At 48.9% G+C, this 25579-nt stretch overlaps 1 protein-coding gene across 5 annotated transcripts in view; it reads left to right on the top strand.

Moving 5' to 3' along the window:
• The first annotated feature begins 19530 nt into the window (after window positions 1-19530).
• Window positions 19531-25579, top strand: part of rusc2 (RUN and SH3 domain containing 2) — a 189403-nt gene continuing 183354 nt past the window's right edge. For all 5 annotated transcript variants that reach the window (XM_072497089.1, XM_072497093.1, XM_072497092.1 and 2 more), the window contains exon 1: window positions 19531-19618. The gene's annotated coding sequence lies outside the window, so the exon portion shown is untranslated. The remainder of the gene's footprint in view (window positions 19619-25579) is intronic.

The following is a 25579-nucleotide window of genomic DNA, read 5'->3' as shown; positions in this document are numbered from 1 at the left end:
CCCAACTCGAACGTCCTTCGAGTTTAACGGCAGTCGGTGTAGTCAGCAATACTTGAAAAGGGCCGCTCCAGCGTTGCCCTAACTTCTCTCTGTCCCAATTCTTTATCAGCACGTAGTCTCCTGGTTTGACTACTGGATATCGAGGGATCTTTGTTCCGGCTGCTGCTAGGAGATGGGCCTGTTTTACCTGCGAGTGGAGAAACTTCAAAGAAAATGTTAATTGCTTCAAATAACTCAGCATTTTATCTCCCATAACGTGGAGGTCTACTCCCTCGAGGGGTTCTTCATGGGCATCCCAGGGAGTCCTCATTGGCCGACCGTAGACTATCTCTGCAGCTGACAGTCCGGACCGCGAATGTGGAGTAACCCTCATGTGAAACAGTGCCAAAGGCAATACCTTTAGCCAATTTAATCCAGTTTCTTCGGTCAATTTAGATAATTTTTCTTTTAAGGTCCCATTTGCTCTTTCTACAATTCCTGCTGCCTGTGGATGATACGCGCAGTGCAGTTGTTGTTTAATTTTGAGTGCTTCGCATAATTCAGAATTGATTCGAGCCACAAAATGTGTTCCATTATCTGAACTCATCATTCTGGGAATCCCAAATCGGGGAATAATTTCTGTCAATAGTAATTTTACCACCGTATGTGCAGTACAGTTGGTGGTGGGGAAGGCTTCAATCCATTTACTAAATACATCAATGATCACTAAACAATATTTATAGCATTGTACTTTAGGTAATTCAATAAAATCAAGCTGTATGCAGGCAAAAGGACCATCTGGCAAGGGGGTTGTTCCGGGAGGGCATTTAATGCCTTTACCCTTATTATTTTTCATGCAAATAAGACATCGATCCAGCCGCATTTGTGCTGCTGTATTCAGATCTGGGTGCCACCAAGTTTTCAAAAGTAGCTGTACCATTCCCTCCTTGCCAAGATGTGTACAAGAATGCAAATAATCAATAAGTATCGGCAATAACGAATCTGGAACACAAACTTGACCTACTGGGGTAAGCCAGAGGTTTTGTGTCAACGAGTGCGAACACCCCATTGACTTCTATAGTGTGCGCTCAGAATCAGAGGCGTCCCTCTGTAACCTTTGAATTTCAGCTAACTCTGGCATGCCCTTTTTTGCTAGAATAGGTAGCTGATTTAAAGCCTGTGTACCCCCTGCGGGAACAATCATAGGGGCTGATGCAGACGCTGCCTTAGCGGCTGAATTAGCACGGGCGTTTCCTAATTGCACAGGAGTGTCCCCGAAAGTGTGCGCAGCACATTTAATGATAGCCAATTGACGAGGAAGTTGAATAGCAACGAGGAGATTTTTAACGCAAAGAGCATTTAGAATGGGAGAGCCTGCAGAGGTAAGGAATCCACGTTGCTGCCAGAGGCGGACAAAATCGTGGGTGACACCAAAAGCGTACCTAGAGTCTGTGTACACATTCGCACTTTGGTCTTTGGCCAGAACACAAGCTCTAGTAAGGGCGAATAGCTCAGCTTTCTGTGCCGAGACTGGAATCTGGAAAGCAGCTGCTTCCAGAATGTCAGTGTCTGTAACAATGGCATATCCTGATTGCGGGACACCCATTTGGGAAATAGAAGAACTGCCATCAACATAAAAAGTGAGATCAGGATTATCAAGAGGGTGGTCAGTTAAATCGGGATGAGGTGCGGTAAGGAAGTGATTCCTAAGCAAACAATCATGTGGTGGATCAACAAGTACATCAGGGGGATGTTCGAGGAATGCTGCGGGATTTAAAGTGGAACAGTAATGGAAAGACAGATATGGGTTCTGTAATAGTGAGACCTCATATCGGCTCAAGCGGGCCTGTGTCAGATGCTGGGTCTGCTGAGATGTAAGGAGAGCCACAACAGAGTGTGAGGTATACACATGCACGGGCTGATGAAGGGTTAGATTAGAGGCTGCCTGAGCTAACACATGTACAGCAGTGAGAATTTGAGTGCAGGGGGGCAAACCACAAGCTACTGGATCCAATTTAGTAGAATAATAGGCAACCGGACGGCGTTGGTCACCATGTTCCTGTGTCAAGACACCCGTGGCACATAGGTCAAGGACATTAACATACAACTGGAAGGGCCTGTCATAAAGAGGTCGTCCTAGAGCCGGGGCGGAAGCCAGCGCGTTCTTGAGAGTAACAAAAAATTGCTGTGCTAAATCGGGTAGTTCAAACTTAAGGGGTGAATTCTGGGAGGAATAAGGAGTAAGCTCCTTAGTATGAGCAGTAACATTCGGAACCCATTGTCTGCAAAAGTTCACTAAACCTAAAAAGGCTCTCATCTGCTTTGGCGAGGTAGGAAGTGCGGTTTGCAAAATGGGAGTAATACGATCCTGCGTAAGGGAACGTTCAGTAGCGCTTATCAGAACGCCCAGAAATTTAACCTGCCTCTGTCCTTTGTGTACTTTATTAGGTGGTATTACATATCCCCAGGAATGGAGACGGGTGAGCAGATAAATGGAGTCGCGTTCGTTAGAAGCAAAGTCAGGGCTAGCAAGGAGTAAGTCATCGACATACTGTATAATAGTAGATTCCCCTGGGGGTGTCAAAGTAGCTAATTGGGAGTGCAGTGCCTGTGAGAAGAGTGTCGGTGAATGAATGAAACCTTGCGGTAGCCTAGTCCAAGGGTACTGGTGCCCTTTGAATGTGAAGGCAAACAAATACTGGGATTCAGCGGCAAGGGGTATCGCAAAAAAGGCATGTTGTAAGTCCACAAGGGTAAAGACAGCTGCCTCAGGCGGGATATTACTGAGGATTGTAGCCGGGTTAGGGACCAGGGGATGCAAGGGTTCAACGATCTGATTGATACGGCGGAGGTCCTGGACCAAACGCCATTCAGACGGCCGCCCAACCTTAGGAACCGGAAGAATAGGAGTGTTACAGGGCGATTGGCATGGAATCAAAATTCCCTGTTGAAGGAAGGACTGTATCATGCTGGAGATTCCTTCCTCAGCGTCAGGGCGAATAGGGTACTGAGAAATGGAGGGCAGGGGCATAGCGGACTTAACCTTAATGAGAACTGGAGGCACATTAGTAAGACCAACTTCGTGTTTGGACGCAGCCCATAAGTCTGCAGGAATCTCTGGGGATGAGGAACGGTTGGTCCGATGATGGTTCAATGTACCATCAACACAAAAGGGCTGTGAAACATACTGTAACGTGCCTTCAGGGAAGATCTGTCGTCCAGTATAAAAAGGATCACATTTTCCTTGGAGGGTAGCAACCAGAAAGCCCAGTGACCTGGCAATGTAGCCTGCATTGACAGTGAGGGTAACGTGAGGTGCCACTAGTCCAGACTGTTTCCAGAATACGAGGGGCACTTCAACAAGAAATGCAGAGCCCTCTTTTCCCTCCGCATGAGCGATGAAAGTAACCGCCACCGTGGACCCGAGGGAGTCCTGGTAGATGGTCTCCAAATCGGGCGAGCACCCCGTGTGGTCATAGCAAAGGGTCACGTGTGGATGAGGAACATGCAAGGGAGGTGAAAAATTGGAGGGATCAAAATCAACGGACCACCATTGGGGAGTGAAAAAAAGGGGTAAATTTCGAGGCTGGACTTGTGGAGCCGTGGAGATCGTGACGCCGTCGTCAAGGCAAACAATCTCAACTTGTAAGGGATATAACAGATCACGGCCAGCAAGATTAACACCGAGGGTACGCGTGACAGTGAAGGGAATACAACATTGACGGTCATTAAATTGAACCAGAAGGGGTTTCGTGAGTTGGTATGTAGCCCCCTCACCCATAAAACCAGAAAGTTCCACATATTCGTCTGAGAGAGGAAAACAATACTGTTTAACTAACGTCAAATTCAACGTAGAAGCAGTTGCCCCTGTATCAATGAGGAAGGGGACGGGAATACCCTCAATGTGAATTGTAGCTGTGGGTTCCTCAGAGTGGTCGCCAGAGAGAACCGGGAAATTGGAGCGGGCCAGTCAATAGGGGTGGGAGTCAGTGAAGGGAGCATACCGCCGTGGAGGGGGTGCCATGTCTCTGCGTGATGCAAGGCAATCCCTAGCGTAGTGACCCGTCCGTCTGCAATTAAAGCAAGTGACACTGTCTCGGGTTGGAGGACAAGGCCGGGGAGGGCCTTGGTGACGTTCATAAGGTGGGGGGTTCCTGCGAGGGGGTCGCTGGACAAACTCCGGCTTTATTTTGGGTGTAGGAGGGTCCCTTCCGAAAGCTTCTCTGTCACGGCCATTGCTCCAGTAATAAGAGATAGCACGTCGCATGTGGGATTTGGAGCTATCAGACCAATCCATATTATTAGTTTTAATACTGGTTGCTATGCGGTCAGGCACGACCTGCATAAGCAGCGCATTGAACTGGGGAGATTTCAAGCCCGCATTAAAAGTCTCATCACCGGAATAAAGAGTGTAAATTCCACAAAAGCGGTCAAAAAATTCAGGACCCTCCTCCTTAGGAGTGGGTGTACAATCAAGAATTTTGGAGATATCTACAGGTTTACGGAGAGCACGCTTAAGTACTGGGAACATTAAAGTGGGTTGAGCCTCATCTGATGGATTGTTGCTTTTAAACGCATCCCATGTGGTTCCATGATCCCCTAATTCCCGTTTCCATTTCTCACCTAAATCTGGGGGAAGGGATGAAAAAATAAGGGAATATTGATCCCTAGGGGTAGCACCATCCACAGTCGCAGTTCTCCTCAGATATTCAGTAAAGCCTTCTGGGTCCGTTTTATGTGACGGACAGTGAGCCATGATCAAACAGAGCTCCTGAGGTTTAAAAGCCTGCCATGTCTCAATAAATTGGTCGTCGTCATCAGTCGCTCGAGGGTTAACGAGACGTCGGATTGGAAAATTTGCAGGGGGAGGCGGTGGTGGAAAAGGCTCCTCTACCGGTGCTGTACTGATAGTTAATTCTTGGAAAGCCTGATTAACAGAGGTAACGGGCTGATCGAGGAAGGTGGTTGGTGCTTTTGAGCGAGTGCGTGTTGCAATGGAAGTAATAGGAGCAGGGAGATTATCGGCAGCAAGATTGTTACAAGGGGGATGGTGAGAACGGGGCTGCCGCACCGTGGAGCTGGGAAGAGGTGGCCATGGGGGCATCGTGGGATTTAATTCCTCCTCCTCCTCCTCTGTATCAATCAAATAGGGAAACAACGGCATGCCAGAGGTAGTGGGAGGATCCTCCTGATTTTTAATCTGATGGGCTATTCTGACCTGCTTACCACCCGATGCAGTATTATCCCCCTCTTGATTCTTAGGATCTTTCCTGTCCCATAGTTCACATTCGAATTTCAACGTTTCCCAGTCTTTGGTTTCTCCGTCTTTATAATCAGCAATCCCTCTCCTACGTGCATTGTCTCTCCAACTCATTAACAAGGACAGTTTGTGTCGTCTGTCTGATTCTTTTTGCCATTTGGTAATTAATTTCTTCCATTTGGCTCCGGCATTCCGAGACCAAATGGCTGTCTCTGCCGCGGTGCAGTTTTCTAAATTCCAGGTACCACCTAGTGGCCAAATTTCAGATCCGAATTTCTTATTTAAAGCTGAAGACAAGAGGCGTAAATTGCGTTCCTTATCAGGGAACATGGTGCACGTAAGAAGCAAGGGAGAATTGTCCTCCGTTTTGTCCAGGCTCTGGCCCATGACTTTTAAGGAGTGGAAAAAAAATTAAAAGAGCGAGAGAAGAGAAAAGAAATGGGGAAAAACTGCCTTGTGAATTTAAAAGTCAAAAATCCAAATCTGGTCCCTGACCTAGCCAAGCCTGTGTATCCCTGTCCTGGGAAAAAAACAAGAGCAGGTGGTCCCTGACCTTAGGCTTTGAACGACAACCGGGTCCCAGACCCTAAGAACATTACTCACAGTCAAATTTAGATTCGAACACCGTCACCTGTCAGCGTTATCCGTCAGGGACGAGGGGTCACAGCACCGATCCGAGAGAGAGAGAGAGACCAAGGTTAAAGCTTACCGTATTGCGCCGTCCGTCTCTGCTCTCCGGGTTCGTGCTCGATCACTTGTTCGGTCCCCCACGGAAGCCACTCAGGGTATTGGTGAGGGCTCGCAGCGCCACTGTCGTCTTTTAAAATTTTTCCTACTCCAAGACTGTGAAGAAAACAACTTTACAACTCGGTTTCGATAAATAACTTTGTCTTTATTGACCAAAGTCTGCATGCAGGTGGCTACAGGTTAGAGAGAGAGAGAGCTGTTAAGGTAAACCTGCTCATTCTTTCTCAAGCTCGCAAAGACATGGAGAAAACGTTCAATATTTATACAAAAGCTGTATCATTTTACAAAAACAGACCTTGTTCAAAAATGTCAATACAGTCATAACTTCTGATCAAACATGTTGTCATGGAAAGACCCTGACTCGGCTTATTTGCAGTATTTTGTCTTTAGAGGGTTTAAGACGTGGTCCTATTTTGTTTTTACCTCTGCCCTCATGATGCCTTGACGCAGATGGACCTAGGTCATGAGGAGGTTGTGTTATTAGGACATTCCTAGATCGTGGCTTTGTTATCAGGTTTTAATAAGGTCAGGCACTATTTTCCCTCTTCTGGCCTTGTATGATACAATTATGTGGATTCTTAGCTTTGTTTAGTTTGTCAGGGTCTGATCTTGGCACTTAGCTGACACAGCTGTCTCACACTTGGTTACATAAGTTGGCTATTTTTCCCATCATGCTATAGCTGAGTTTGTACACTTTCACACCAATGACCTCCACCAAGCTGCAAGGGTAAGTTACCACTTTTCTCTTGGCATCAGTTCTGCCTGCCACCCCTCAAATTCCCAAACCCCACCCCTCCGCTCGACAAATCGCTGGTCGACACCTCCACCCTCCCCGCATCCGATCGATGTGCTTGTTCCACAGCACCCGTAGCACCCTCCAACACAACCCCTTCATTTTCACACATGTCACCTGCCATCGATTCCTCAGATCCACCAAGCACGCCACTCACAATGCTTTCTCTTTAGCCCTGCAGGAGAAAATAACCCACAATAAGAGGGAAATGACCAACGTGGGCAGAGTACCAGAGATCTGAATCCTCACTCCCTATGAGGAACGGGCCCTGAATATTGCAGGGTTGACCCAGGAGAGAGCAATCACCGACAGCAAGGTTCGCCTGCGTCACAGAGGTGAGCATACTCTGCCCCTTCACTAGCTGACCTGTCTCAAGTGAGTTGTTCATGTCAGACAAAATGATCCTTCCCTCTCACTGACCACATGTCCATTGTCTCGCAGGATTTCCATCTGATGGGACCGGGCCATCCGGATTTGTGTCCTCCCCCCACCACCGCTACCCAAGAGACCGCCATCGAGGTATCACAGCTGTCACCCCCACCTTCCACTTGCGCAAAGACACACACCTTGATAGGTGACATTAGTGGTCAGGCTTCTGGCACAAACTGGTAAGTATCACACAGTTGCTGATGCACATCAAGTGGAAGCAGGAACATCCCTGGGAGTCAGCAGTCGAGGGTCTGCTGGATTCCAGGACTCAGCTGGGTTCCAGTCAGGTGCCGAGCCTCTGGTATCCCAGAGCTGATGCAGATGCTAGGGCACAGTCATGAGATTCAAGTGGGGACCTCAGTGATGTTCCAGTGAGTGCTTAGCCGATTGGAGGAGCAGGAGATGATGCCAACAATAGGTGGCACTGGGGCCAATACTTCTAGGGTGGCAACTGCAGTGGAAAGTCTGCAGCATGATGTCAGCGTCTTAGTGGTGGTGCTCAAGGCATGGCTCAGTCTGTGATGACCGTGGCTGAGGGCCCCAATGACGGACATGTCCCAGATGCAGGTGGACATTGACAAGACACTGCAGAGCATGGCACAGTCACTGAAGAGCATTGCTGAGGGCGTCAACACCATTGTACAAACAATGGGGAGCTGCCAGGACTGGCACAGCCATATATTCAGTGGCGTCTGGAGCTCACTCCAGCTGCCCTGTTATCCCAAGGAGACTCCCAGGACCCTACGGACACCGTCAGGGAGAAGGAAGCCCTGGAGACTAACCCAAGGCCTGTCACCAAGGAGACAACGGCGATCTCCAGTTCTTCGAAATCTCCCCCCCCTCTCAACACCAGTACATCTGAAGGGCAGCGGGCAAGACAGGGTGGCCCAGCAATGCCAGTGACACCAGTAAGTGAGCCAGGAAAGAATTTTGTGTCTGTCTTCACGGTAGAAGACTTAGAAAAAGATATGTGAAAATCGAGAGGTCTCTCTGCAGAGATGCTGGTAAACCTGCTGTGCATTCCCAGCACTTGCCATTCTTATTCCAGTACAACAGCTTTCCTTTGTAAATTTACATTTAACTTAAAAATTGAAGGCACTTGAGTGTTGGTAAGTACACTTTATTTGCTGCATTGTATGATTGAGGGAGTGAAGGTGTTGCACTGGTTTTGGTTTGTGGGGTTTGGGAACGGGTTTGAGGCTATGGCCTGGGGTGTGAGGATGTCTCCTGGTTTGAGGTTTAGGGTTGCCTCACTGTGGGAGTGGCTCGGAGTGGGAATGTAGTTTTGGGAAAGCTTACTGTGGGGTTTGGAGTTGGGTTGGGTTGTGGGGACGGCTTACTATGGGGACCATCCTGGAGTTCAGGATTAGGGCTGGGGTTGACTTGGTTTGGAGAAGGCTCACCGTGGGGATTGGTAATGGGACACTGTGTGGTGTAGGATTTGGAGACTAAGGGATATGGGGGCGCTCACTGTTGGGTTTAGGATTGGTTCACTGTAGGGTTTGCCTTTGGTTCATTTTGGGGGTTGGGATTGGCTCATTTGGGGATTTGAAGGCAGATCACTTTGGGATTTAGGGTTGGCCCACTGTGGGGTATGGGATTTAGGGTTGGATCACTGTGGGGTTTGGGATTTAGGGTTGGATCACTGTGGGGATTTGGGGTTAGGTCACTGTGGATTTTGGGGTTGGATCGCTGTGGGGTTTGGGATTTAGGGCTGGCTCACTGTGGGTTTTGGGGTTGGATCACTGTGGGGTTTGGGATTTGGGGATGGCTCAATGTGGGGTATGGGGTTGGATCACTGCGGGGTTTGAGATTTAGGGCTGGCTCACTGTGGGGTTTGGGGTTGGATCACTGTGGGGTTTGGGATTTAGGTTTGGCTCACTGTGGGGTTTGGGATTTAGGCTTGGATCACTGTGGGGTTTGGGATTTAGGGTTGGCTCATTGTGGGATTTGGGGTTAGCTCCCTGTGGGGTTTGGGATTTAGGATTGGCTCACTGTGCGGTTTGGGGTTGGCTCTCTGTGGGGTTTGAGATTTAGGATTGGCTCACTGTGGGATTTGGGTTTGGTTCACTGTGGGGTTTGGGGTTGGTTCACTGTGGGGTTGGGGATTGGCCCACTGTTGGGTTTGGGGTTGGATCACTGTGGGGTTTGGGATTTAGGGTAGGATCACTGTGGGATTTGGGATTTAGGGTTGGCTCAATGTGGGGTTTGGGGTTGGATCACTGTGGGATTTAGGGTTGGATCACTGTGGGATTTGAGATTTGGGGTTGGCTCACTGTGGGGTTTGGGGTTGGCTCACGGTGTGGTTTGGGGTTGGCTCACTATGGGGTTTGGGATTTGGGGTTGGCTCACTGTTGGGTTTAGGGTTGGCTCACTGTGGGGCTTGGGATTTAGGGTTGGCTCACTGTGGGGTTTGGGGTTGGATTACTGTGGGGTTTGGGGTTGGATTACTGTGGGGTTTGGGATTTGGGGTTGACTCACTGTGGGGTTTGGGATTTGGGTTTGACTCACTGTGGGGTTTGGGGTTGGATTACTGTGGGGTTTGGGGTTGGATCACTGTGGGGTTTGTGATTTGGGGTTGGCTCACTGGATTTTGGGGTTGGATCACTGTGGGGTTTGTGATTTGGGGTTGGCTCACTGTGGATTTTGGGGTTGGATAACTGTGGGGTATGGGATTTTGGGTTGGCTCACTGTGGATTTTGGGGTTGGATCACTGTGGGGTTTGGGATTTGGGGTTGGCGCAGTGTGGGATTTGGGGTTGGATCACTGTGGGGTTTGGGATTTGGCGTTGGCTCACTGTGGGTTTTGGGGTTGGATCACTGTGGGGTTTGGGATTTGGGGTTGGCTCACTGTGGGGTATGGGGTTGGATCACTGTGGGGTTTGGGATTTAGAGCTGGCTCACTATGGGGTTTGGGGTTGGATCACTGTGGGGTTTGGGATTTAGGTTTGGCTCACTGTGGGGTTTGGGATTTAGGGTTGGATCACTGTGGGGTTTGTGATTTAGGGTTGGCTCATTGTGGGATTTGGGGTTGGCTCCCTGTGGGGTTTGGGATTTAGGATTTGCTCACTGTGGGGTTTGGGATTTAGGATTGGCTCACTGTGGAGTTTGGGGTTGGCTCTCTGTGGGGTTTGAGATTTAGGATTGGCTCACTGTGGGATTTGGGGTTGGTTCACTGTGGGGATTGGTGTTGGTTCACTGTGGGGTTGGGGATTGGCCCACTGTGGGGTTGGGGATTGGCCCACTGTGGGATTTGGGGTTGGATCACTGTGGGGTTTGGGATTTACTGTTGGCTCAATGTGGGGTTTGTGGTTGGCTCACTGTGTGGTTTGGGGTTGGCTCACTGTGGGGTTTGGGATTTGGGGTTGGCTCACTGTAGGGTTTGGGGTTGGCTCACTGTGGGGTTTGGGATTTAGGGTTGGCTCACTGTAAGGTTTGGGGATGGCTCATTGTGGGGTTTGGGATTTAGGGTTGGCTCACTGTGGGGTTTGGGGTTGGATCACTGTGGGGTTTGGGATTTAGGGTTGGCTCACTGTGGGGTTTGGGGTTGGATCACAGCGGGGTTTGGGATTTGGGGTTGGCTCACTGTGGAGTTTGGGGTTGGATTACTGTGGGGTTTGGTGTTGGATCACTGTGGGGTTTGGGATTTGGGGTTGACTCACTGTGGGGTTTGGGGTTGCATTACTGTGGGGTTTGGGATTTGGGGTTGGCTCACTGTGGATTTTGGGGTTGGATCACTGTGGGGTTTGGGATTTGGGGTTGGCTCACTGTGGATTTTGGGGTTGGATCACTGTGGGGTTTGTGATTTGGGGTTGGCTCACTGTGGATTTTGGGGTTGGATCACTGTGGGGTTTGGGATTGAGGGTTGGCTCACTGTGGGGTTTGGGGTTGGATCACTGTGGGGTTAGGGCTTTAGGGTTGGCTCACTGTGGGGTTTGGGGTTGGATTACTGTGGGGTTTGGGATTTGGGGTTGGCTCACTGTGGGGTTTGTGGTTGGATTACTGTGGGGTTTGGCGTTGGATCACTGCGGGGTCTGGGATTTGGGGTTGGCTCACTGTGGGATTTGGGGTTGGATTACTGTGGGGTTTGGCATTTGGGGTTGGCTCACTGTGGGGTTTGGGATTTGGGGTTGGCTCACTGTGGGATTTGGGGTTGAATCACTGTGGGGTTTGGGATTTGGGGCTGGCTCACTGTGGGGTTTGGGTTTTGGGGTTGGCTCACTGTGGGGTTTGGGGTTGGTTACTGTGGATTTTGGGGTTGGATCACTGTGGGGTTTGTGATTTGGGGTTGGCTCACTGTGGATTTTGGGGTTGGATGACTGTGGGGTTTGGCATTTGGGGCTGGCTCACGGTGGGGTTTGGGAATTGGGGTTGGCTCACTGTGGGGTTTGGGGTTGGATTACTGTGGGGTTTGGGATTTGGGGTTGGCTCACTGTGGATTTTGGGGTTGGATCACTGTGGGGTTTGTGATTTGGGGTTTGTGATTTGGGGTTGGCTCACTGTGGATTTTGGGGTTGCATCACTGTGGGGTTTTGGATTTGGGATTGGCTCACTGTGGGTTTTGGAGTTGGATCACTGTGGGGTTTGGGATTTGGGGTTGGCTCACTGTGGATTTTGGGGTTGGATCACTGTGGGGTTTGTGATTTGGGGTTGGCTCACTGTGGATTTTGGGGTTGGATCACTGTGGGGTTGGGGTTTCGGATTTAGGGTTGGCTCACTGTGGGGTGTGGGGTTGGATCACTGTGGGGTTAGGGCTTTAGGGTTGGCTCACTGTGGGGTTTGTGGTTGGATTACTGTGGGGTTTGGGGTTGGATCACTGTGGGGTTTGTGATTTGGGGTTGGCTCACTGTGGATTTTGGGGTTGGATCACTGTGGGGCTGGGATTTGGGGTTTGTGATTTGGGGTTGGCTCACTGTGGATTTTTGGGTTGGATGACTGGGGGGTTTGGCATTTGGGGCTGGCTCGTTGTGGATTTTGGGGTTGGATCACTGTGGGGCTGGGATTTGGGGTTTGTGATTTGGGGTTGGCTCACTGTGGATTTTGGGGTTGCACCACTGTGGGGTTTGGGATTTGGGGTTGGCTCACTGTGGGGTTTGGGGTTGGATTACTGTGGGGTTTGGGATTTGGGGTTGGCTCACTGTCGATTTTGGGGTTGGATCACTGTGGGGTTTGTGATTTGGGGTTTGTGATTTGGGGTTGGCTCACTGTGGATTTTGGGGTTGCACCACTGTGGGGTTTGGGATTTGGCGTTGTCTCACTGTGAGTTTTGGGGTTGGATCACTGTGGGGTTTGGAATTTGGGGTTGGCTCACTGTGGGGTTTCGGATTTGGGGTTGGCTCACTGTGGGGTTTGGGGTTGGATCACTGTGGGGTTTGGGATTTATGTTTGGCTCACTGTGGGGTTTGGGATTTAGGGTTGGATCACTGTGGGGTTTGGGATTTAGGGTTGGCTCATTGTGGGATTTGGGGTTGGCTCCCTATGGGGTTTGGGATTTAGGATTTGCTCACTGTGGGGTTTGGGATTTAGGGTTGGCTCACTGTGGGATTTGGGGTTGGCTCCCTGTGGGGTTTGGGATTTAGGACTTGCTCACTGTGGGGTTTGGGATTTAGGGTTGGCTCACTGTGGGGTTTGGGGTTGGCTCACTGTGGTGTTTGAGATTTAGGATTGGCTCACTGTGGGATTTAGGGTTGGTTCACTGTGGGGATTGGGGTTGGTTCACTGTGGGGTTGGGGATTGGCCCAGTGTGGGGTTTGGGGTTGGATAACTGTGGGATTTAGGGTTGGATCACTGTGAGGTTTGGGATTTGGGGATGGCTCACTGTGGGCTTTGGGGTTGGATTACTGTGGGGTTTGGCATTTGGGGTTGGCTCACTGTGGGTTTTGGGGTTGAATCACTGTGGAGTTTGGGATTTGGGGCTGGCTCACTGTGGGGTTTGGGTTTTGGGGTTGGCTCACTGTGGGGTTTGGGGTTGGTTACTGTGGATTTTGGGGTTCGATCACTGTGGGGTTTGTGATTTGGGGTTTGTGATTTGGGGTTGGCTCACTGTGGATTTTGGGGTTGGATCACTGTGGGGTTTGGGATTTGGGGTTGGCTCACTGAGGGGTTTGTGGTTGGATCACTGTGGGGTTTGGGATTTATGTTTGGCTCACTGTGGGGTTTGGGATTTGGGGTTGGCTCACTGTGGGTTTTGGTGTTGGATCACTGTGGGGTTTGGGATTTGGGGTTGGCTCACTGTGTGGTTTGTGGTTGGATCACTGTGGGGTTTGGGATTTATTTTTGGCTCACTGTGGGGTTTGGGATTTAGGGTTGGATCACTGTAGGGTTTGGGATTTAGGGTTGGCTCATTGTGGGATTTGGGGTTGGCTCCCTGTGTGGTTTGGGATTTAGGATTTGCTCACTGTGGGGTTTGGGATTTAGGATTGGCTCACTGTGGGGTTTGGGATTTAGGATTGGCTCACTGTGGGATTTAGGGTTGGTTCACTGTGGGGATTGGGATTTGTTCACTGTGGGGTTGGGGATTGGCCCAGTGTGGGGTTTGGGGTTGGATAACTGTGGGATTTAGGGTTGGATCACTGTGAGGTTTGGGATTTGGGGTTGGCTCACTGTGGGGTTTGGGGTTGGCTCAGTGTGTGGTTTGGGGTTGGCTCACAGTGGGGTTTGGGATTTGGGGTTGGCTCACTGTAGGGTTTGGGGTTGGCTCACTGTGGGGTTTGGGATTTAGGGTTGGCTCACTGTAGGGTTTGGGGTTGGCTCATTGTGGGGTTTGGAATTTCTGGTTGGCTCACTGTGGAGTTTGGGGTTGGATCACTGTGGGGTTTGGGGTTTAGAGTTGGCTCACTGTGGGGTTTGGGGTTGGATCACTGTGGGGTTAGGGATTTAGGGTTGGCTCACTGTGGGGTTTGGGGTTGGATTACTGTGGGGTTTGGGATTTGGGGTTTGCTCACTGTGGGGTTTGGGGTTGGATTACTGTGGGGTTTGGGGTTGGATCACTGTGGGGTTTGGGATTTGGGGTTGGCTAACTGTGGGCTTTGGGGTTGGATTACTGTGGTGTTTGGGATTTGGGGTTGGCTCTCTGTGGGTTTTGGGGTTGGCTCACTGTGGGGTTTGCAGTGTGATTACTGTGGGGTTTGGGATTTGGGGTTGGCTCACTGTGCGGTTTGGGATTTGGGGTTGGCTCACTGTGCGGTTTGGGGTTGGATTACTGTGGGGTTTGGGATTTGGGATTGGCTCACTGTGAATTTTTGGGTTGGATCACTGTGGGGTTTGTGATTTGGGGTTGGCTCACTGTGGATTTTGGGGTTGGATCACTGTGGGGTTTGTGATTTGAGGTTGGCTCACTGTGGATTTTGGGGTTGGATCACTGTGGGGTTTGGGGTTGGCTCACTGTGGGGTTTGGGATTTAGGGTTGGTCACTGTAGGGTTTCAGGTTGGCTCATTGTGGGGTTTGGGATTTAGGTTGGGGTTGGATCACTGTGGGGTTTGTGATTTGGGGTTGGCTCACTGTGGATTTTGGGGTTGGATCACTGTGAGGTTTGGGGTTGGCTCACTGTGGGGTTTGGGATTTAGGGTTGGTCACTGTAGGGTTTCAGGTTGGCTCATTGTGGGGTTTGGGATTTAGGTTGGGGTTGGATCACTGTGGGGTTTGGGATTTAGAGTTGGCTCCCTGTGGGGTTTGGGGTTGGATCACTGTGGGGTTTGGGGTTGCATTACTGTGGGCTTTGAGGTTTGGGGTTGGCTCACTGTGGGTTTTGCGGTTGGATTACTGTGGGGTTTGGGGTTGGATCACTATGGGGTTTGGGATTTGGGGTTGGCTCACTGTTGGCTTTGCGGTTGGATTACTGTGGGGTTTGGGATTTGGGGTTGGCTCACTGTGGGTTTTGTGGTTGAACCACTGTGGGGTTTGTGATTTGGGGTTGGCTCACTGTGGGGTTTGGGATTTGGGGTTGGCAGACTGGATTTTGGGGTTGGATCACTGTGGGGTTTGTGAGTTGGGGTTGGCTCACTGTGGACTTTGGGGTTGAATCACTGTGGGGTTTGGGATTTGGGGTTGGCTCACTGTGGGGTTTGTGATTTGGGGTTGGCTCACTGTGGGGATTGGGGTTGGTTCACTGTGGGGTTGGGGATTGGTTCACTGTGGGGTTGGGGATTGGCCCAGTGTGGGGTTTGGGGTTGGATAACTGTGGGATTTAGGGTTGGATCACTGTGAGTTTCGGGATTTGTGGTTGGCTCACTGTGGGGTTTGGGGTTGGCTCACAGTGGGGTTTGGGATTTGGGGTTGGCTCACTGTAGGGTTTGTGTTTGGCTCACTGTGGGGTTTGGGATTTAGGGTTGGCTCACTGTAGGGTTTGGGGTTGGCTCTCTGTGGGGTTTGGGATTTAGGGTTGGCTCACTGTGGAGTTTGGGGTTGGATCACTGTGGGGTTTGGGATTTAGGGTTGGCTCACTGTGGGGTTTGGGATTTAGGGTTGGTTCCCTGTGGGGTTTGGGGTTGGATCACTGTGGGGTTAGGGTTTTAGGGTTGGCTCACTGTGGGGTTTGGGATTTAGGGTTGGTTCCCTGTGGGTTTTTGGGTTGGATCACTGTGGGGTTAGGGTTTTAGGGTTGGCTCACTGTCGGATTTGGGGTTGGATTACTGTGGGCTTTGGGATTTGGGGTTGGCTCACTGTGGGGTTTGGGGTTGGATTACTGTGGGGTTTGGGGTTGGATCACTATGGCGTTTGGGATTTGGGGTTGGCTCACTGTGGGTTTTGGGGTTGAATCACTGTGGGGTTTGTGATTTGGGTTTGGCTCACTGTGGGGTTTGAGGTTGGATTACTGTGGGGTTTGGGAATTGGGGTTGGCTCCTGTGGGGTTTGGGATTTGGGGTTGGCTCACTGTGGGGTTTGGGGTTGGATTACTGTGGGGTTTGGGATTTGGGGTTGGCTCACTGTGGGGTTTGTGATTTGCGGTTGGCTCACTGTGGGGTTTGGGGTTGGATTACTGTGGGGTTTCGGATTTGGGGTTGGCTCACTGTGGATTTTGGGATTGGATCACTGTGGGTTTGTGATTTGGGGTTGGCTCACTGTGGGTTTTGGGGTTGGATCACTGTGGGGTTTGGGATTTGTGGTTGGCTCACTGTGGGGTTTGGGATTTGGGGTTGGCTCAATGTGGGGTTTGGGGTTGGATCACTGTGGGGTTTGGGATTTGGGGTTGGCTCACTGTGGGGTTTGGGCTTGGATCACTGTGGGGTTTGGGTTTGGCTCAATGTGGGGTTTGGGGTTGGATCACTCTGGGGTTTGGGGTTGGCTCATTGCGGGGTTGGGAATGTACACCTGGCTTGTAATGCAGAACAAGGCCAGCAGCGAGGGTTCAATTCCTGTTCCGGCCTCCCAGAACAGGTGCCAGAATGTGGCGAAATTTCACAGTCACTTAATTGAAGCCTACTTGTGACAATAAGCGATTTTTATTATTAATGTGGTGTTGGCTCAATCTGGGTTTAAGGGTTGGATCACTCTGGTGTTTGGGATTTGGGGTTGGCTCACTGTGGGTTTTGGGGTTGGATCACTGTGGGGTTTGGGATTTGGGGTTGGCTCACTGTGGGGTTTGGGGTTGGCTCACTGGGGTTTGGGATTTGAGTTTGGCTCACTGTGGGGTTTGAGGTTGTATCACTGGGATTTGGGATTTGGGGTTGGTTCACTGTGGGGTCTGGGATTTGGGGTTGGTTCACTGTAGGGTTTGGGATTTAGGGTTGGCTCACAGTGGGGTTTGGGATTTGGGGTTAGTTCACTGTAGGGTTTGGGGTTGGATCACTGTGCAGTTTGAGGTTGGATCACTGTGTGGTTTGGGATGTGGGCTTGGTTCACTGTTGGGTTTGGGGTTGGATCACTGTGGGGTTTGGGATTGGCTCACTGTGGGGTTTGGGATTGTCTCACTCATAGTGTGATGGAGGCATCCAGTACGGAACAGTCCTTTTGCCCATCGACCCTGCACCAACAAATCTACACTAAATCTAAACTAATCCCACTTTCCATCCATCATTTGGTCAATAAACTTGAATGTTATGATATTTCAACTGCTCATCTAAGTAATTTTTAAATACTATGAGGTTTCCTGCCTCTACTACCCTCCCAGACAGAGCATTCCAGCCTTCCACCAACCTGTGGGTGAAAAGCCTTTCCACAAATTCCCTCTAAATCGCAAACCCTACAGTGAGCCAATCCCAAACTCCACAATGAGCCAAATCCAAACCCCACAATGAGCCAAATCCAAACCCCACAATGAGCCAATCCCAAACCCCAAAGTGAGCCAATCCCAAATCCCACAATGAGCCAATCCCAAATCCCACCATGAGCCGATCTCAAATCCCACAGTGAGCCCATCCCAAATCCCACAATGAGCCAATCATAAACCCCACAGTCAGGCAATCACAAATCCCAGTGAGCCAATCCAACAATGAGCCAATCCAACCATGAGCCAATCCCACAATGAGCCGATCCCAAATCCCACGATGAGCCGATCCCAAATCCCACAATGAGCCACTCCCAAACCACACGTTGAGCCAATCCCAAATCCTACAATGAGTCAAACCCAAATCCCACCATGAGCCTATCCCAAATCCCACAATGAGCCGATCCCAAATCCCACAATGAGCCAATCCCAAACCCCACAATGAGCCAAACCCAAACCCCACAATGAGCCGATCCCAAATCCCACAATGAGCCGATCCCAAACCCCACAATGAGCCGATCCCAAACCCCACAATGAGCTGATCCCAAATCCTACAGGCAGGCAAACACAAATCCCAGTGAGCCAATCCAACAATGAGCCAATCCCACAATGAGCCGACCCCAAATCCCACAATGAGCCAATCTCAAATTCCACATGAGCCGATCCCAAATGCTACAATGAGCCGATCCCCCCACAATGAGCCAATCCCAAACTCCACAATGAGCCAATCCCAAATCCCACAATGAGCTAATCTATAATCTCACAGTGAGCCAATCCCGTATGATATTTCAAGTGCCCACCCATGTAATTTTTAAAAACTGTGATGTTTCCCGCCTCTACTACCCTCCCAGACAGAGCATTGAGTCACTGGGATTTGGGATCGGCTAACTAGATTTTGGAATTGACTCACTGGGATTTGGAATTGGCTCACTGGGATTTGGAATTGGCTGACTGTGTGATTTGGCATTGACTCACTGGGATTTGGGATTGGCTGACTGTGTGATTTGGCATTGACTCACTGGGATTTGGGATTGGCTCACTGAGATTTGGATTGAGTCACTGGGATTTGGGATTAGCTCACTGTGTTTTGGGATTTGCTGACTGTGGGATTTGTGATTGACTAACTGTGGGGTTTGGGGATTGACTCACTAGGATTTGGGATCGACTGACTGGGTTTTGGGATTGACTCACTGGGATTTGGGATTGACTCACTGGGATTTGGAATTGGCTCACTTGAAATTGGCTTGGTTGACCGTGGGGTTTGGGATTGGCTGACTGGGATTTGGGATTGACTCACTGGAGTTTGGGATCGGGTGACAGTGAGATTTGGGATTAACACACTGGGATTTGGGATTGGCTGACTGGGATTTGGGATGGGCTGATTGTGGAGTGCGGGATGGGCTGACTGGGATTTGGGATGGGCTGTCTGGGATTTGGAATGGGCTGATTGTGGAGTTTGGGATGAGCTGACTAGGATTTGGGATTGGCTGACTGGGATTTGGGATGGGCCGATTGTGGAGTTTGGGATGAGCTGACTGGGATTTGGGATGGGCTGTCTGGGATTTGGAATGGGCTGATTGTGGAGTGCGGGATGGGCTGACTGGGGTTTGGGATGGGCCGATTGTGGAGTTTGGGATGGGCTGACTGGGATTTGGAATGGGCCGATTGTGGAGTTTGGGATGGGCTGACTGGGATTTGGAATGGGCCGATTGTGGAGTGCGGGATGGGCTGTCTGGGATTTGGAATGGGCTGATTGTGGAGTTTGGGATGGGCTGACTGGGATTTGGAATGGGCTGATTGTGGAGTGCGGGATGGGCTGACTGGGGTTTGGGATGAGCTGTCTGGGATTTGGAATGGGCTGATTGTGGAGTGCGGGATGGGCTGTCTGGGATTTGGGATTGGCTGACTGGGGTTTGGGATGGGCCGATTGTGGAGTTTGGGATGAGCTGACTGGGATTTGGGATGGGCTGTCTGGGATTTGGAATGGGCTGATTGTGGAGTTTGGGATGAGCTGACTGGGATTTGGGATGAGCTGTCTGGGATTTGGAATGGGCTGATTGTGGAGTGCGGGATGGGCTGACTGGGGTTTTGGGGGCGGCTCTGGTGCAGCCCCGGCCGCTGTGATTGACGTTTGGGGCGGGAGTGACGTGACGTGTGTGCCGGGCTCGGCTGCTGGGGGAGACGGAGCGGCCGCAGGGTGAGGCCGGTGAGTGGGGGCCGGTACCGGGCTGGGGTTTGCAGCGCGGGAGGGGAGGGGAGCTGGAGCCGCTGCTACTCCTCGTGTGACAGCCTCCGGCCTCGGGCAGTGTCCGGCCGCTGAAGCGGACTGAATTCGCCTCCCTGGGTGCAGGTTGTGAGCGGCTCCTGGTGTTGTCACCGTTAACCTGGGGCTGGGAGACCGGGATCCTGCTGTGGGCAGAGTTCGGGCAGTTTATGGATGTGACACTGGATAGAAACGGCGCAGCTGGTCCAGCTCACCAATAATAATATTTGCGCGTCGAATCCAAATTTGATCTTTGTTGACATATTTATATCAGACGGAATTTCCAGGAGTGATTGGTTACGGGTGACAATGTTTAATTGTCCTTGTGCTGATTTTACTGTGGTTATTCCACCAGCTGCAATCGGTAACGTGTGTTTTCGTTCTGTTCCATTTGTCAATTTGCTGCCGCCCCGAGCAGCCGCACTGCTATAATTTAATAAATTCCACAAAATGAAATCTGGGCTGGTGCCAAGCAGGTAATCAATTTGCAGTAAGGCAATGTTTCCAAGTTTAAACGGGTTAAAGAGCGGGGAGCAGCATTATAAACTCCCAAGAGAAATAGAGAAAAGCCATGGCTACAGTGGTTGGTGGACAAGATCAGGAGGCATTAAACGGGATAGGTTTCTGCAGGGCCATTTCAGATGAGTGCTGAATTTGAACAGATCCCATTTTGGCTGTCGCCAGGGCCTTAACCCGCACTGTGAGAGTCACAAATTGATGGGCAGGGATGATCTGTTTAAGCTTCATGATTGGAAGTTTTTTTTAAAATCCCCCACTGTTTAAAAATTGAAAAAGACAGGCTGAAGCTGTCAGTGAGATTTAAAAAGCCCTCTATTCCACTGTGTGATTGACAGACCATCTGGTGTACCTTAAAAAAAGTCTTCATGCAAAGTTATTTGTTGGCATTTTGGTAAGGCCTATTGTTATATTATCGTGAATGTTTTGCTAAGTATTAAAAGGTACAATTATCCTAGTAGGTGTCCTGGGCTCATGGTCTGACAGATTAGAGAGGCAGTCAAATGATTAGCTGTTGATCTGGATCTGAACAGAAATGTGTTTACATAAGAGATTAACCACTTGAGATATTAAAGGTTATGAGTGGGTTCCTTAAATTTAAGTTTTTTTTCCACTGTCAAGTGTGTAGATGTGAGAGCTGCATTTGATTAAAATGTTTTTTATTAAGATGAGGTCTGTCCATGGTGGATATTGGGAGAATGAAATGAAATGAAAATTGCTTATTGTCACAAGTAGGCTTCAAATGAAGTTACTGTGAAAAGCCCCTAGTCGCCACATTCCGGCGCCTGTTCGGGGAGGCTGTTATGGGAATCGAACCGTGCTGCTGGCCTGCCTTGGTCTGCTTTCAAAGCCAGCGATTTAGCCCTGTGCTAAACAGAATGGCATTGGGCTATGGGGGCATGAGTTAATATGGCGGTGCAGGGGGGAATGAGGGACCATGGGAGGGAGTGGGGGTGGGGAGTCAAGAGTTGGCATGGAGGTGACGAAGGAGTATGAATGATCCATGAGGATGGGTAAGGGCATGAGTTTAGGGATGGCATGCGTGCAAGGGGAAAGGGCTAGAGTCCCTAACAGCTTCTAAAATAACAGGCACAAGTCCCAGAGAAGCAGAGTGGGAGTTACAATCAGCCCATGTCGACACTCGCTCACCAGTGTGGTGCTAGGATCTGCTTTTGGGGTCAGTAGGCTAGACCTATTCCTACCTCTGCCTCCTGGAAGTGAAAATTGGATTTAACGGGACTCTTTAAACCAAGGCACACCTACCATGTCGGGAAATTTCCTGACTTAGCTACTCACTTTGGTTGTGAATATCTGACCTGAGGAGTTTGATTAGCAGGCTGCTTTGGGGTTCTGAGCTGGGGGTGGGGGGCATCATAGTTCATGTATATAAACAAGATGGAAGTGGGGGCTTTTTTTTATTGAATGTTGATACTGGAACTGCAAATAATATAAAACAAGCAATCAAAATAGATTGCCCTGAGGTGGGGTGAATGATGAGTACCATGTGTTACTTTAAGGTAGATAAATACAAGGTGATAATACTGAAAAAAAAAATATTCAGTGCGATTATGGAGAGACAAATGTGGCTTCCAAGAGTGCTCCAGAACTTCACAATCTCATTGAGTCCTACATTTCTTTGAGATATCTGTTCATTTGAAATGGAAATCGCTTATTGTCACAAGTAGGCTTCAAATGAAGTTACTGTGAAAAGCCCCTAGTCGCCACATTCCGACGCCTGTTCGGGGAGGCTGGTATGGGAATTGAACTGTGCTGCTGGCCTTCCTTGGTCTGCTTTAAAAGCCAGTGATTTAGCCCAGTGTGCTAAACCAGTCCCTGGAACTCTGGAACTCAGCCCCTTTATCTCTGGAACTTCAGCATTCCTGATTTAAATCATTGTACCATTGGTGGCTGCACTGTCAACTGCCAAGGCTTGAGAATCCCCTCCCCGCATCTCTCTGCCTCTTTGCCTTGATTTCCTGCTGTAAGTCTCATCTTAAAACCTTACCTCTTCACCTGACCTAATATCTCCTTGTGTGGCCTAGTGTCATTTTTGTAATGCTTCTGTGAAGCACTTTAAGGTGTTTCATTATGTTAAGCAGACTGTATGAAAATAACTTGTTGAATTATTTTGAAGGCATAGTCAGTGTTGTCTAAGAAGAAATTGTCAGTGGTAGAGAAATGGACATGATTCAGAGCAGTGATATACATATTGAAAAAACTCTGCTGCCCATTTACTCCCCTTCAAGCTCTGCTCACCCATAACCCCTCTCCATTACCTGACCTGTCTTGACTCCTGATCCACCAAAATGTCAAATTTACAATTCCCATCCTAGCTCTTGCCCTTCTTTATTTGTAACTACTGTTAGAAAAAAACAAAGGTAGTTTTAAAATATTTGTATCAGTAAACATTAGAAATAAGGTAGCGTTTTCATTGGGTTTAATTTGATGTTTCTGAACCTGGAAGGGTAGAACCTATAGTTAATTCATGCTAGACAAAGGTGTATATATGTATGTGTAGGGATTGGTTTCAATTCCAACTGTGATTCTTTTGTTAAAAATGGAGCGGAAGCTTTGTTTAAGCTTTACAGGCAACATGGTGGCACAGTGGTTAGCACAGCACCAAGGACCCAGGTTCAATTCTGGTCTTGGGTGACTGTCTGTGTGGAGTTTGCACTTTCTCCCCGTATATGTGTGGGTTTCCTCCGGGTGTTCCGTATCCCCCAAAGTCCAAAGATGTGTGGGTTAGGTGGATTGGCCATGGCAAATTGCCCTTAGTGTCCAGGGATGTGCAGGTTAGGTTATGGGGTTACGAGGATTGGATTTTTGAGGGGTTGGTGCAGATTCAGGGTTACAAGGATTGGACAGGTGTGGACATGGGTGGAGTGTTCTTTTGAGGGGTTGGTGCAGATTCAATGTGCCAAATAGCCACCTCCTGAACTGTAGGAGTTCTATGATTCTGGGCAGAAATCCGCAAACACTAACTTTGATTCAGAGTGGAGAGTGTATTTGACCACAACCACCTTGTATATTTAAAGGGACGTTGTGTTACTGAGACCGTTGAATCTTAAGATATACTTTGTAATCCGAGTTATTCTTATAATATGTGTGTATTTGTTAAAATAATGGGAGTAAAGGAGTATTGTATTGTAGTACAATATTTTCATGTTTAATAAATGTTTTTCCCCTTGTTAAAACTAATTAGTGGTCCTGTGACTCTGTTCCTCCACATTTTATTTTTTTTTAAAGTAAAAATTACGAAGTTTCTATCTTTTGAGCCAAGGTTCCATTCTGGGGCCTTCCCATCCAGTTATAACAATCAACTGGGATCGTGACACCACCTTCAGTTCTACGACCTTCTGGAAAATCTGCTCCAATTCTGGCCTTTTATACATTCCCCACTCACTTCTGTCCACCAAATATGACATGGAGTGTAAAAGCAAGGAAGTGATGCTACACCTCTACAAATGATTGGTCAGACTACATTTGGAGTATTGTGTTCAGTTCTGGGCATCTTATTTAAGGAAGGATGTTAATGCCCTGGAGAAAGTGCAGAGGAGATTTATTAAGATGATACCAGGAAAGAGGAATTTTAGATACAGGGGAAGATTGGAGAAATTGGGCTTGTTCTCCTTGGAGCAGAGAAGATTAAGAGGTGATCTTACTGGGGTGTTCAAATGCTGAACAATTTGGATAGGGTAAAGAAGGATATTCTGTTTCCACTAGTTGGTATGTCAGTGACGAGGGGTCACAATTTCAAGATGGTCAGCAAGAGAGCCAGGAGTGAGATGAGAAGAAACTTCTTTAATCAGAGAGTTGTTGAGGTTTGGAATGCGCTGCCTGGGAGAGTGCTGGAGGTGGATTACAGGAGCTTTCAAAAGAGAGCTGGATATATATTTAGAGAGCTTCAGAGATGAGGCTGGGGAATGGGACGAGCTAGGTTGCTCTTTTGGGAGCCGGTGCAGACACGATGGACCAAATGGCCTCCTTCTGTGCTGTAGGTAACAATAGCAAACAAATGTCTTCAGCTATGTAGGCCATAAACTCTGAAATTCTGTCCCCAAGCTGCTGCTCTATTAAACCCTCTGACTAATCGTTTAGTTACCTTACCTAATGTTCCCTCCTTTGGCTTGGTGCGAATCTTACTCCCATGTTTCTCCCATTGAAATATACTCCCATGAATTGCCCTTGGAATATGTTTTCAATATTAAAGGTGCTGTATTTGTTATTATTGACCTGAGGGTTCATGGAAACAAAAAGAGTATTCAGGGAAAATGTATTGGTGGTTTAGAGTATTAACATTTCATTACTTGATGGATAAATCAACTTAATATAAATTGTTACTTCACTGTGCCAAAAATAGAAAATGACACTATAGATGACAGGAGTCAGTGTAGATAATCAGCATCTGTATCCCTGGAATATTAATCTGCCTTTCTGTTTTGCCGATGCTGAGTGATTTCTGTATTTCTATTTTATTTCAGAATTTTCGTATCCCAGTTTTTCTTTATGCTGTTACTGGGATTTTTTTAGTTCCAGCAGTTTTAGGACATTTTTAGATTTAAAAGTTTGATTTTTTTAAAACTACATTTTTATAGCCTTTGTGTTGTATTAAAATATAATTACTTGCAATCAATGTACGTTATCAACATTACAGCAAACATATCAGATCTAAGCTCTGTAGTCCTGCCCCATCCAGCCGTGAATGGTGGTGGACAATTAAATATCACCCTGGAGATGCAGGCACCACAAATATCCCCATCCTCAATGATGGAGGAGCCCAGCACATCGCAGCAATGTGGTTGATCCATCTCGGTCTCCACCGGAGGTCCCCAGCATCACCGATGTCAGCCTTCAGCCAATACGATTCATTCCATGTGATATCAAGAAGTGGCTGAAGACACTGAATACTGCAAAGGCTTTGGGCCCTGACAATATTCTGGCAATAGTACTGAAGAGTTGTGCTCCAGAACTTGCCACACCCCTAGCCAGTACAGCTACACAGTTGGCATCTACCCGGCAATGTGGAAAATTGCAGAGGTGTATCCTGTATACAAGACTGGACGAATCCAGTCCAGCCAACTACTGCCCTATCCGTCTGCTCTCCATCAACAGCAAAGAAATGGAAGGAGTAATCAAAAGTGCTATCAAGTGGCACTTATTCAGCAAAAACCTGTTCGTGAACGCTCAGGGTTCAGCCAGGGTCGCTCAGCTCCTGAACTCATTGCAGCCTTGGTTCAAACATGGACAAAAGAGTTAAATGCCAGAGGTGAGGTGAGAGTGACTGCCCTTGACATCAAGCCAGCATTTGACCGAGTATGGCATCAAGGAGCCCTAGCTAAACTGGAGTCAATGGGAATCAGGGAGAAAACTCTCTGCTGGTTGGAGTTA

The sequence above is a fragment of the Scyliorhinus torazame genome, chromosome 3, assembly GCF_047496885.1.
Source record: "Scyliorhinus torazame isolate Kashiwa2021f chromosome 3, sScyTor2.1, whole genome shotgun sequence".
Classification (NCBI taxonomy): Eukaryota; Metazoa; Chordata; class Chondrichthyes; order Carcharhiniformes; family Scyliorhinidae; genus Scyliorhinus; species Scyliorhinus torazame.
Note: the sequence above shows the minus strand (reverse complement) of the source record. Positions and strands in the feature narration are given on the sequence as shown.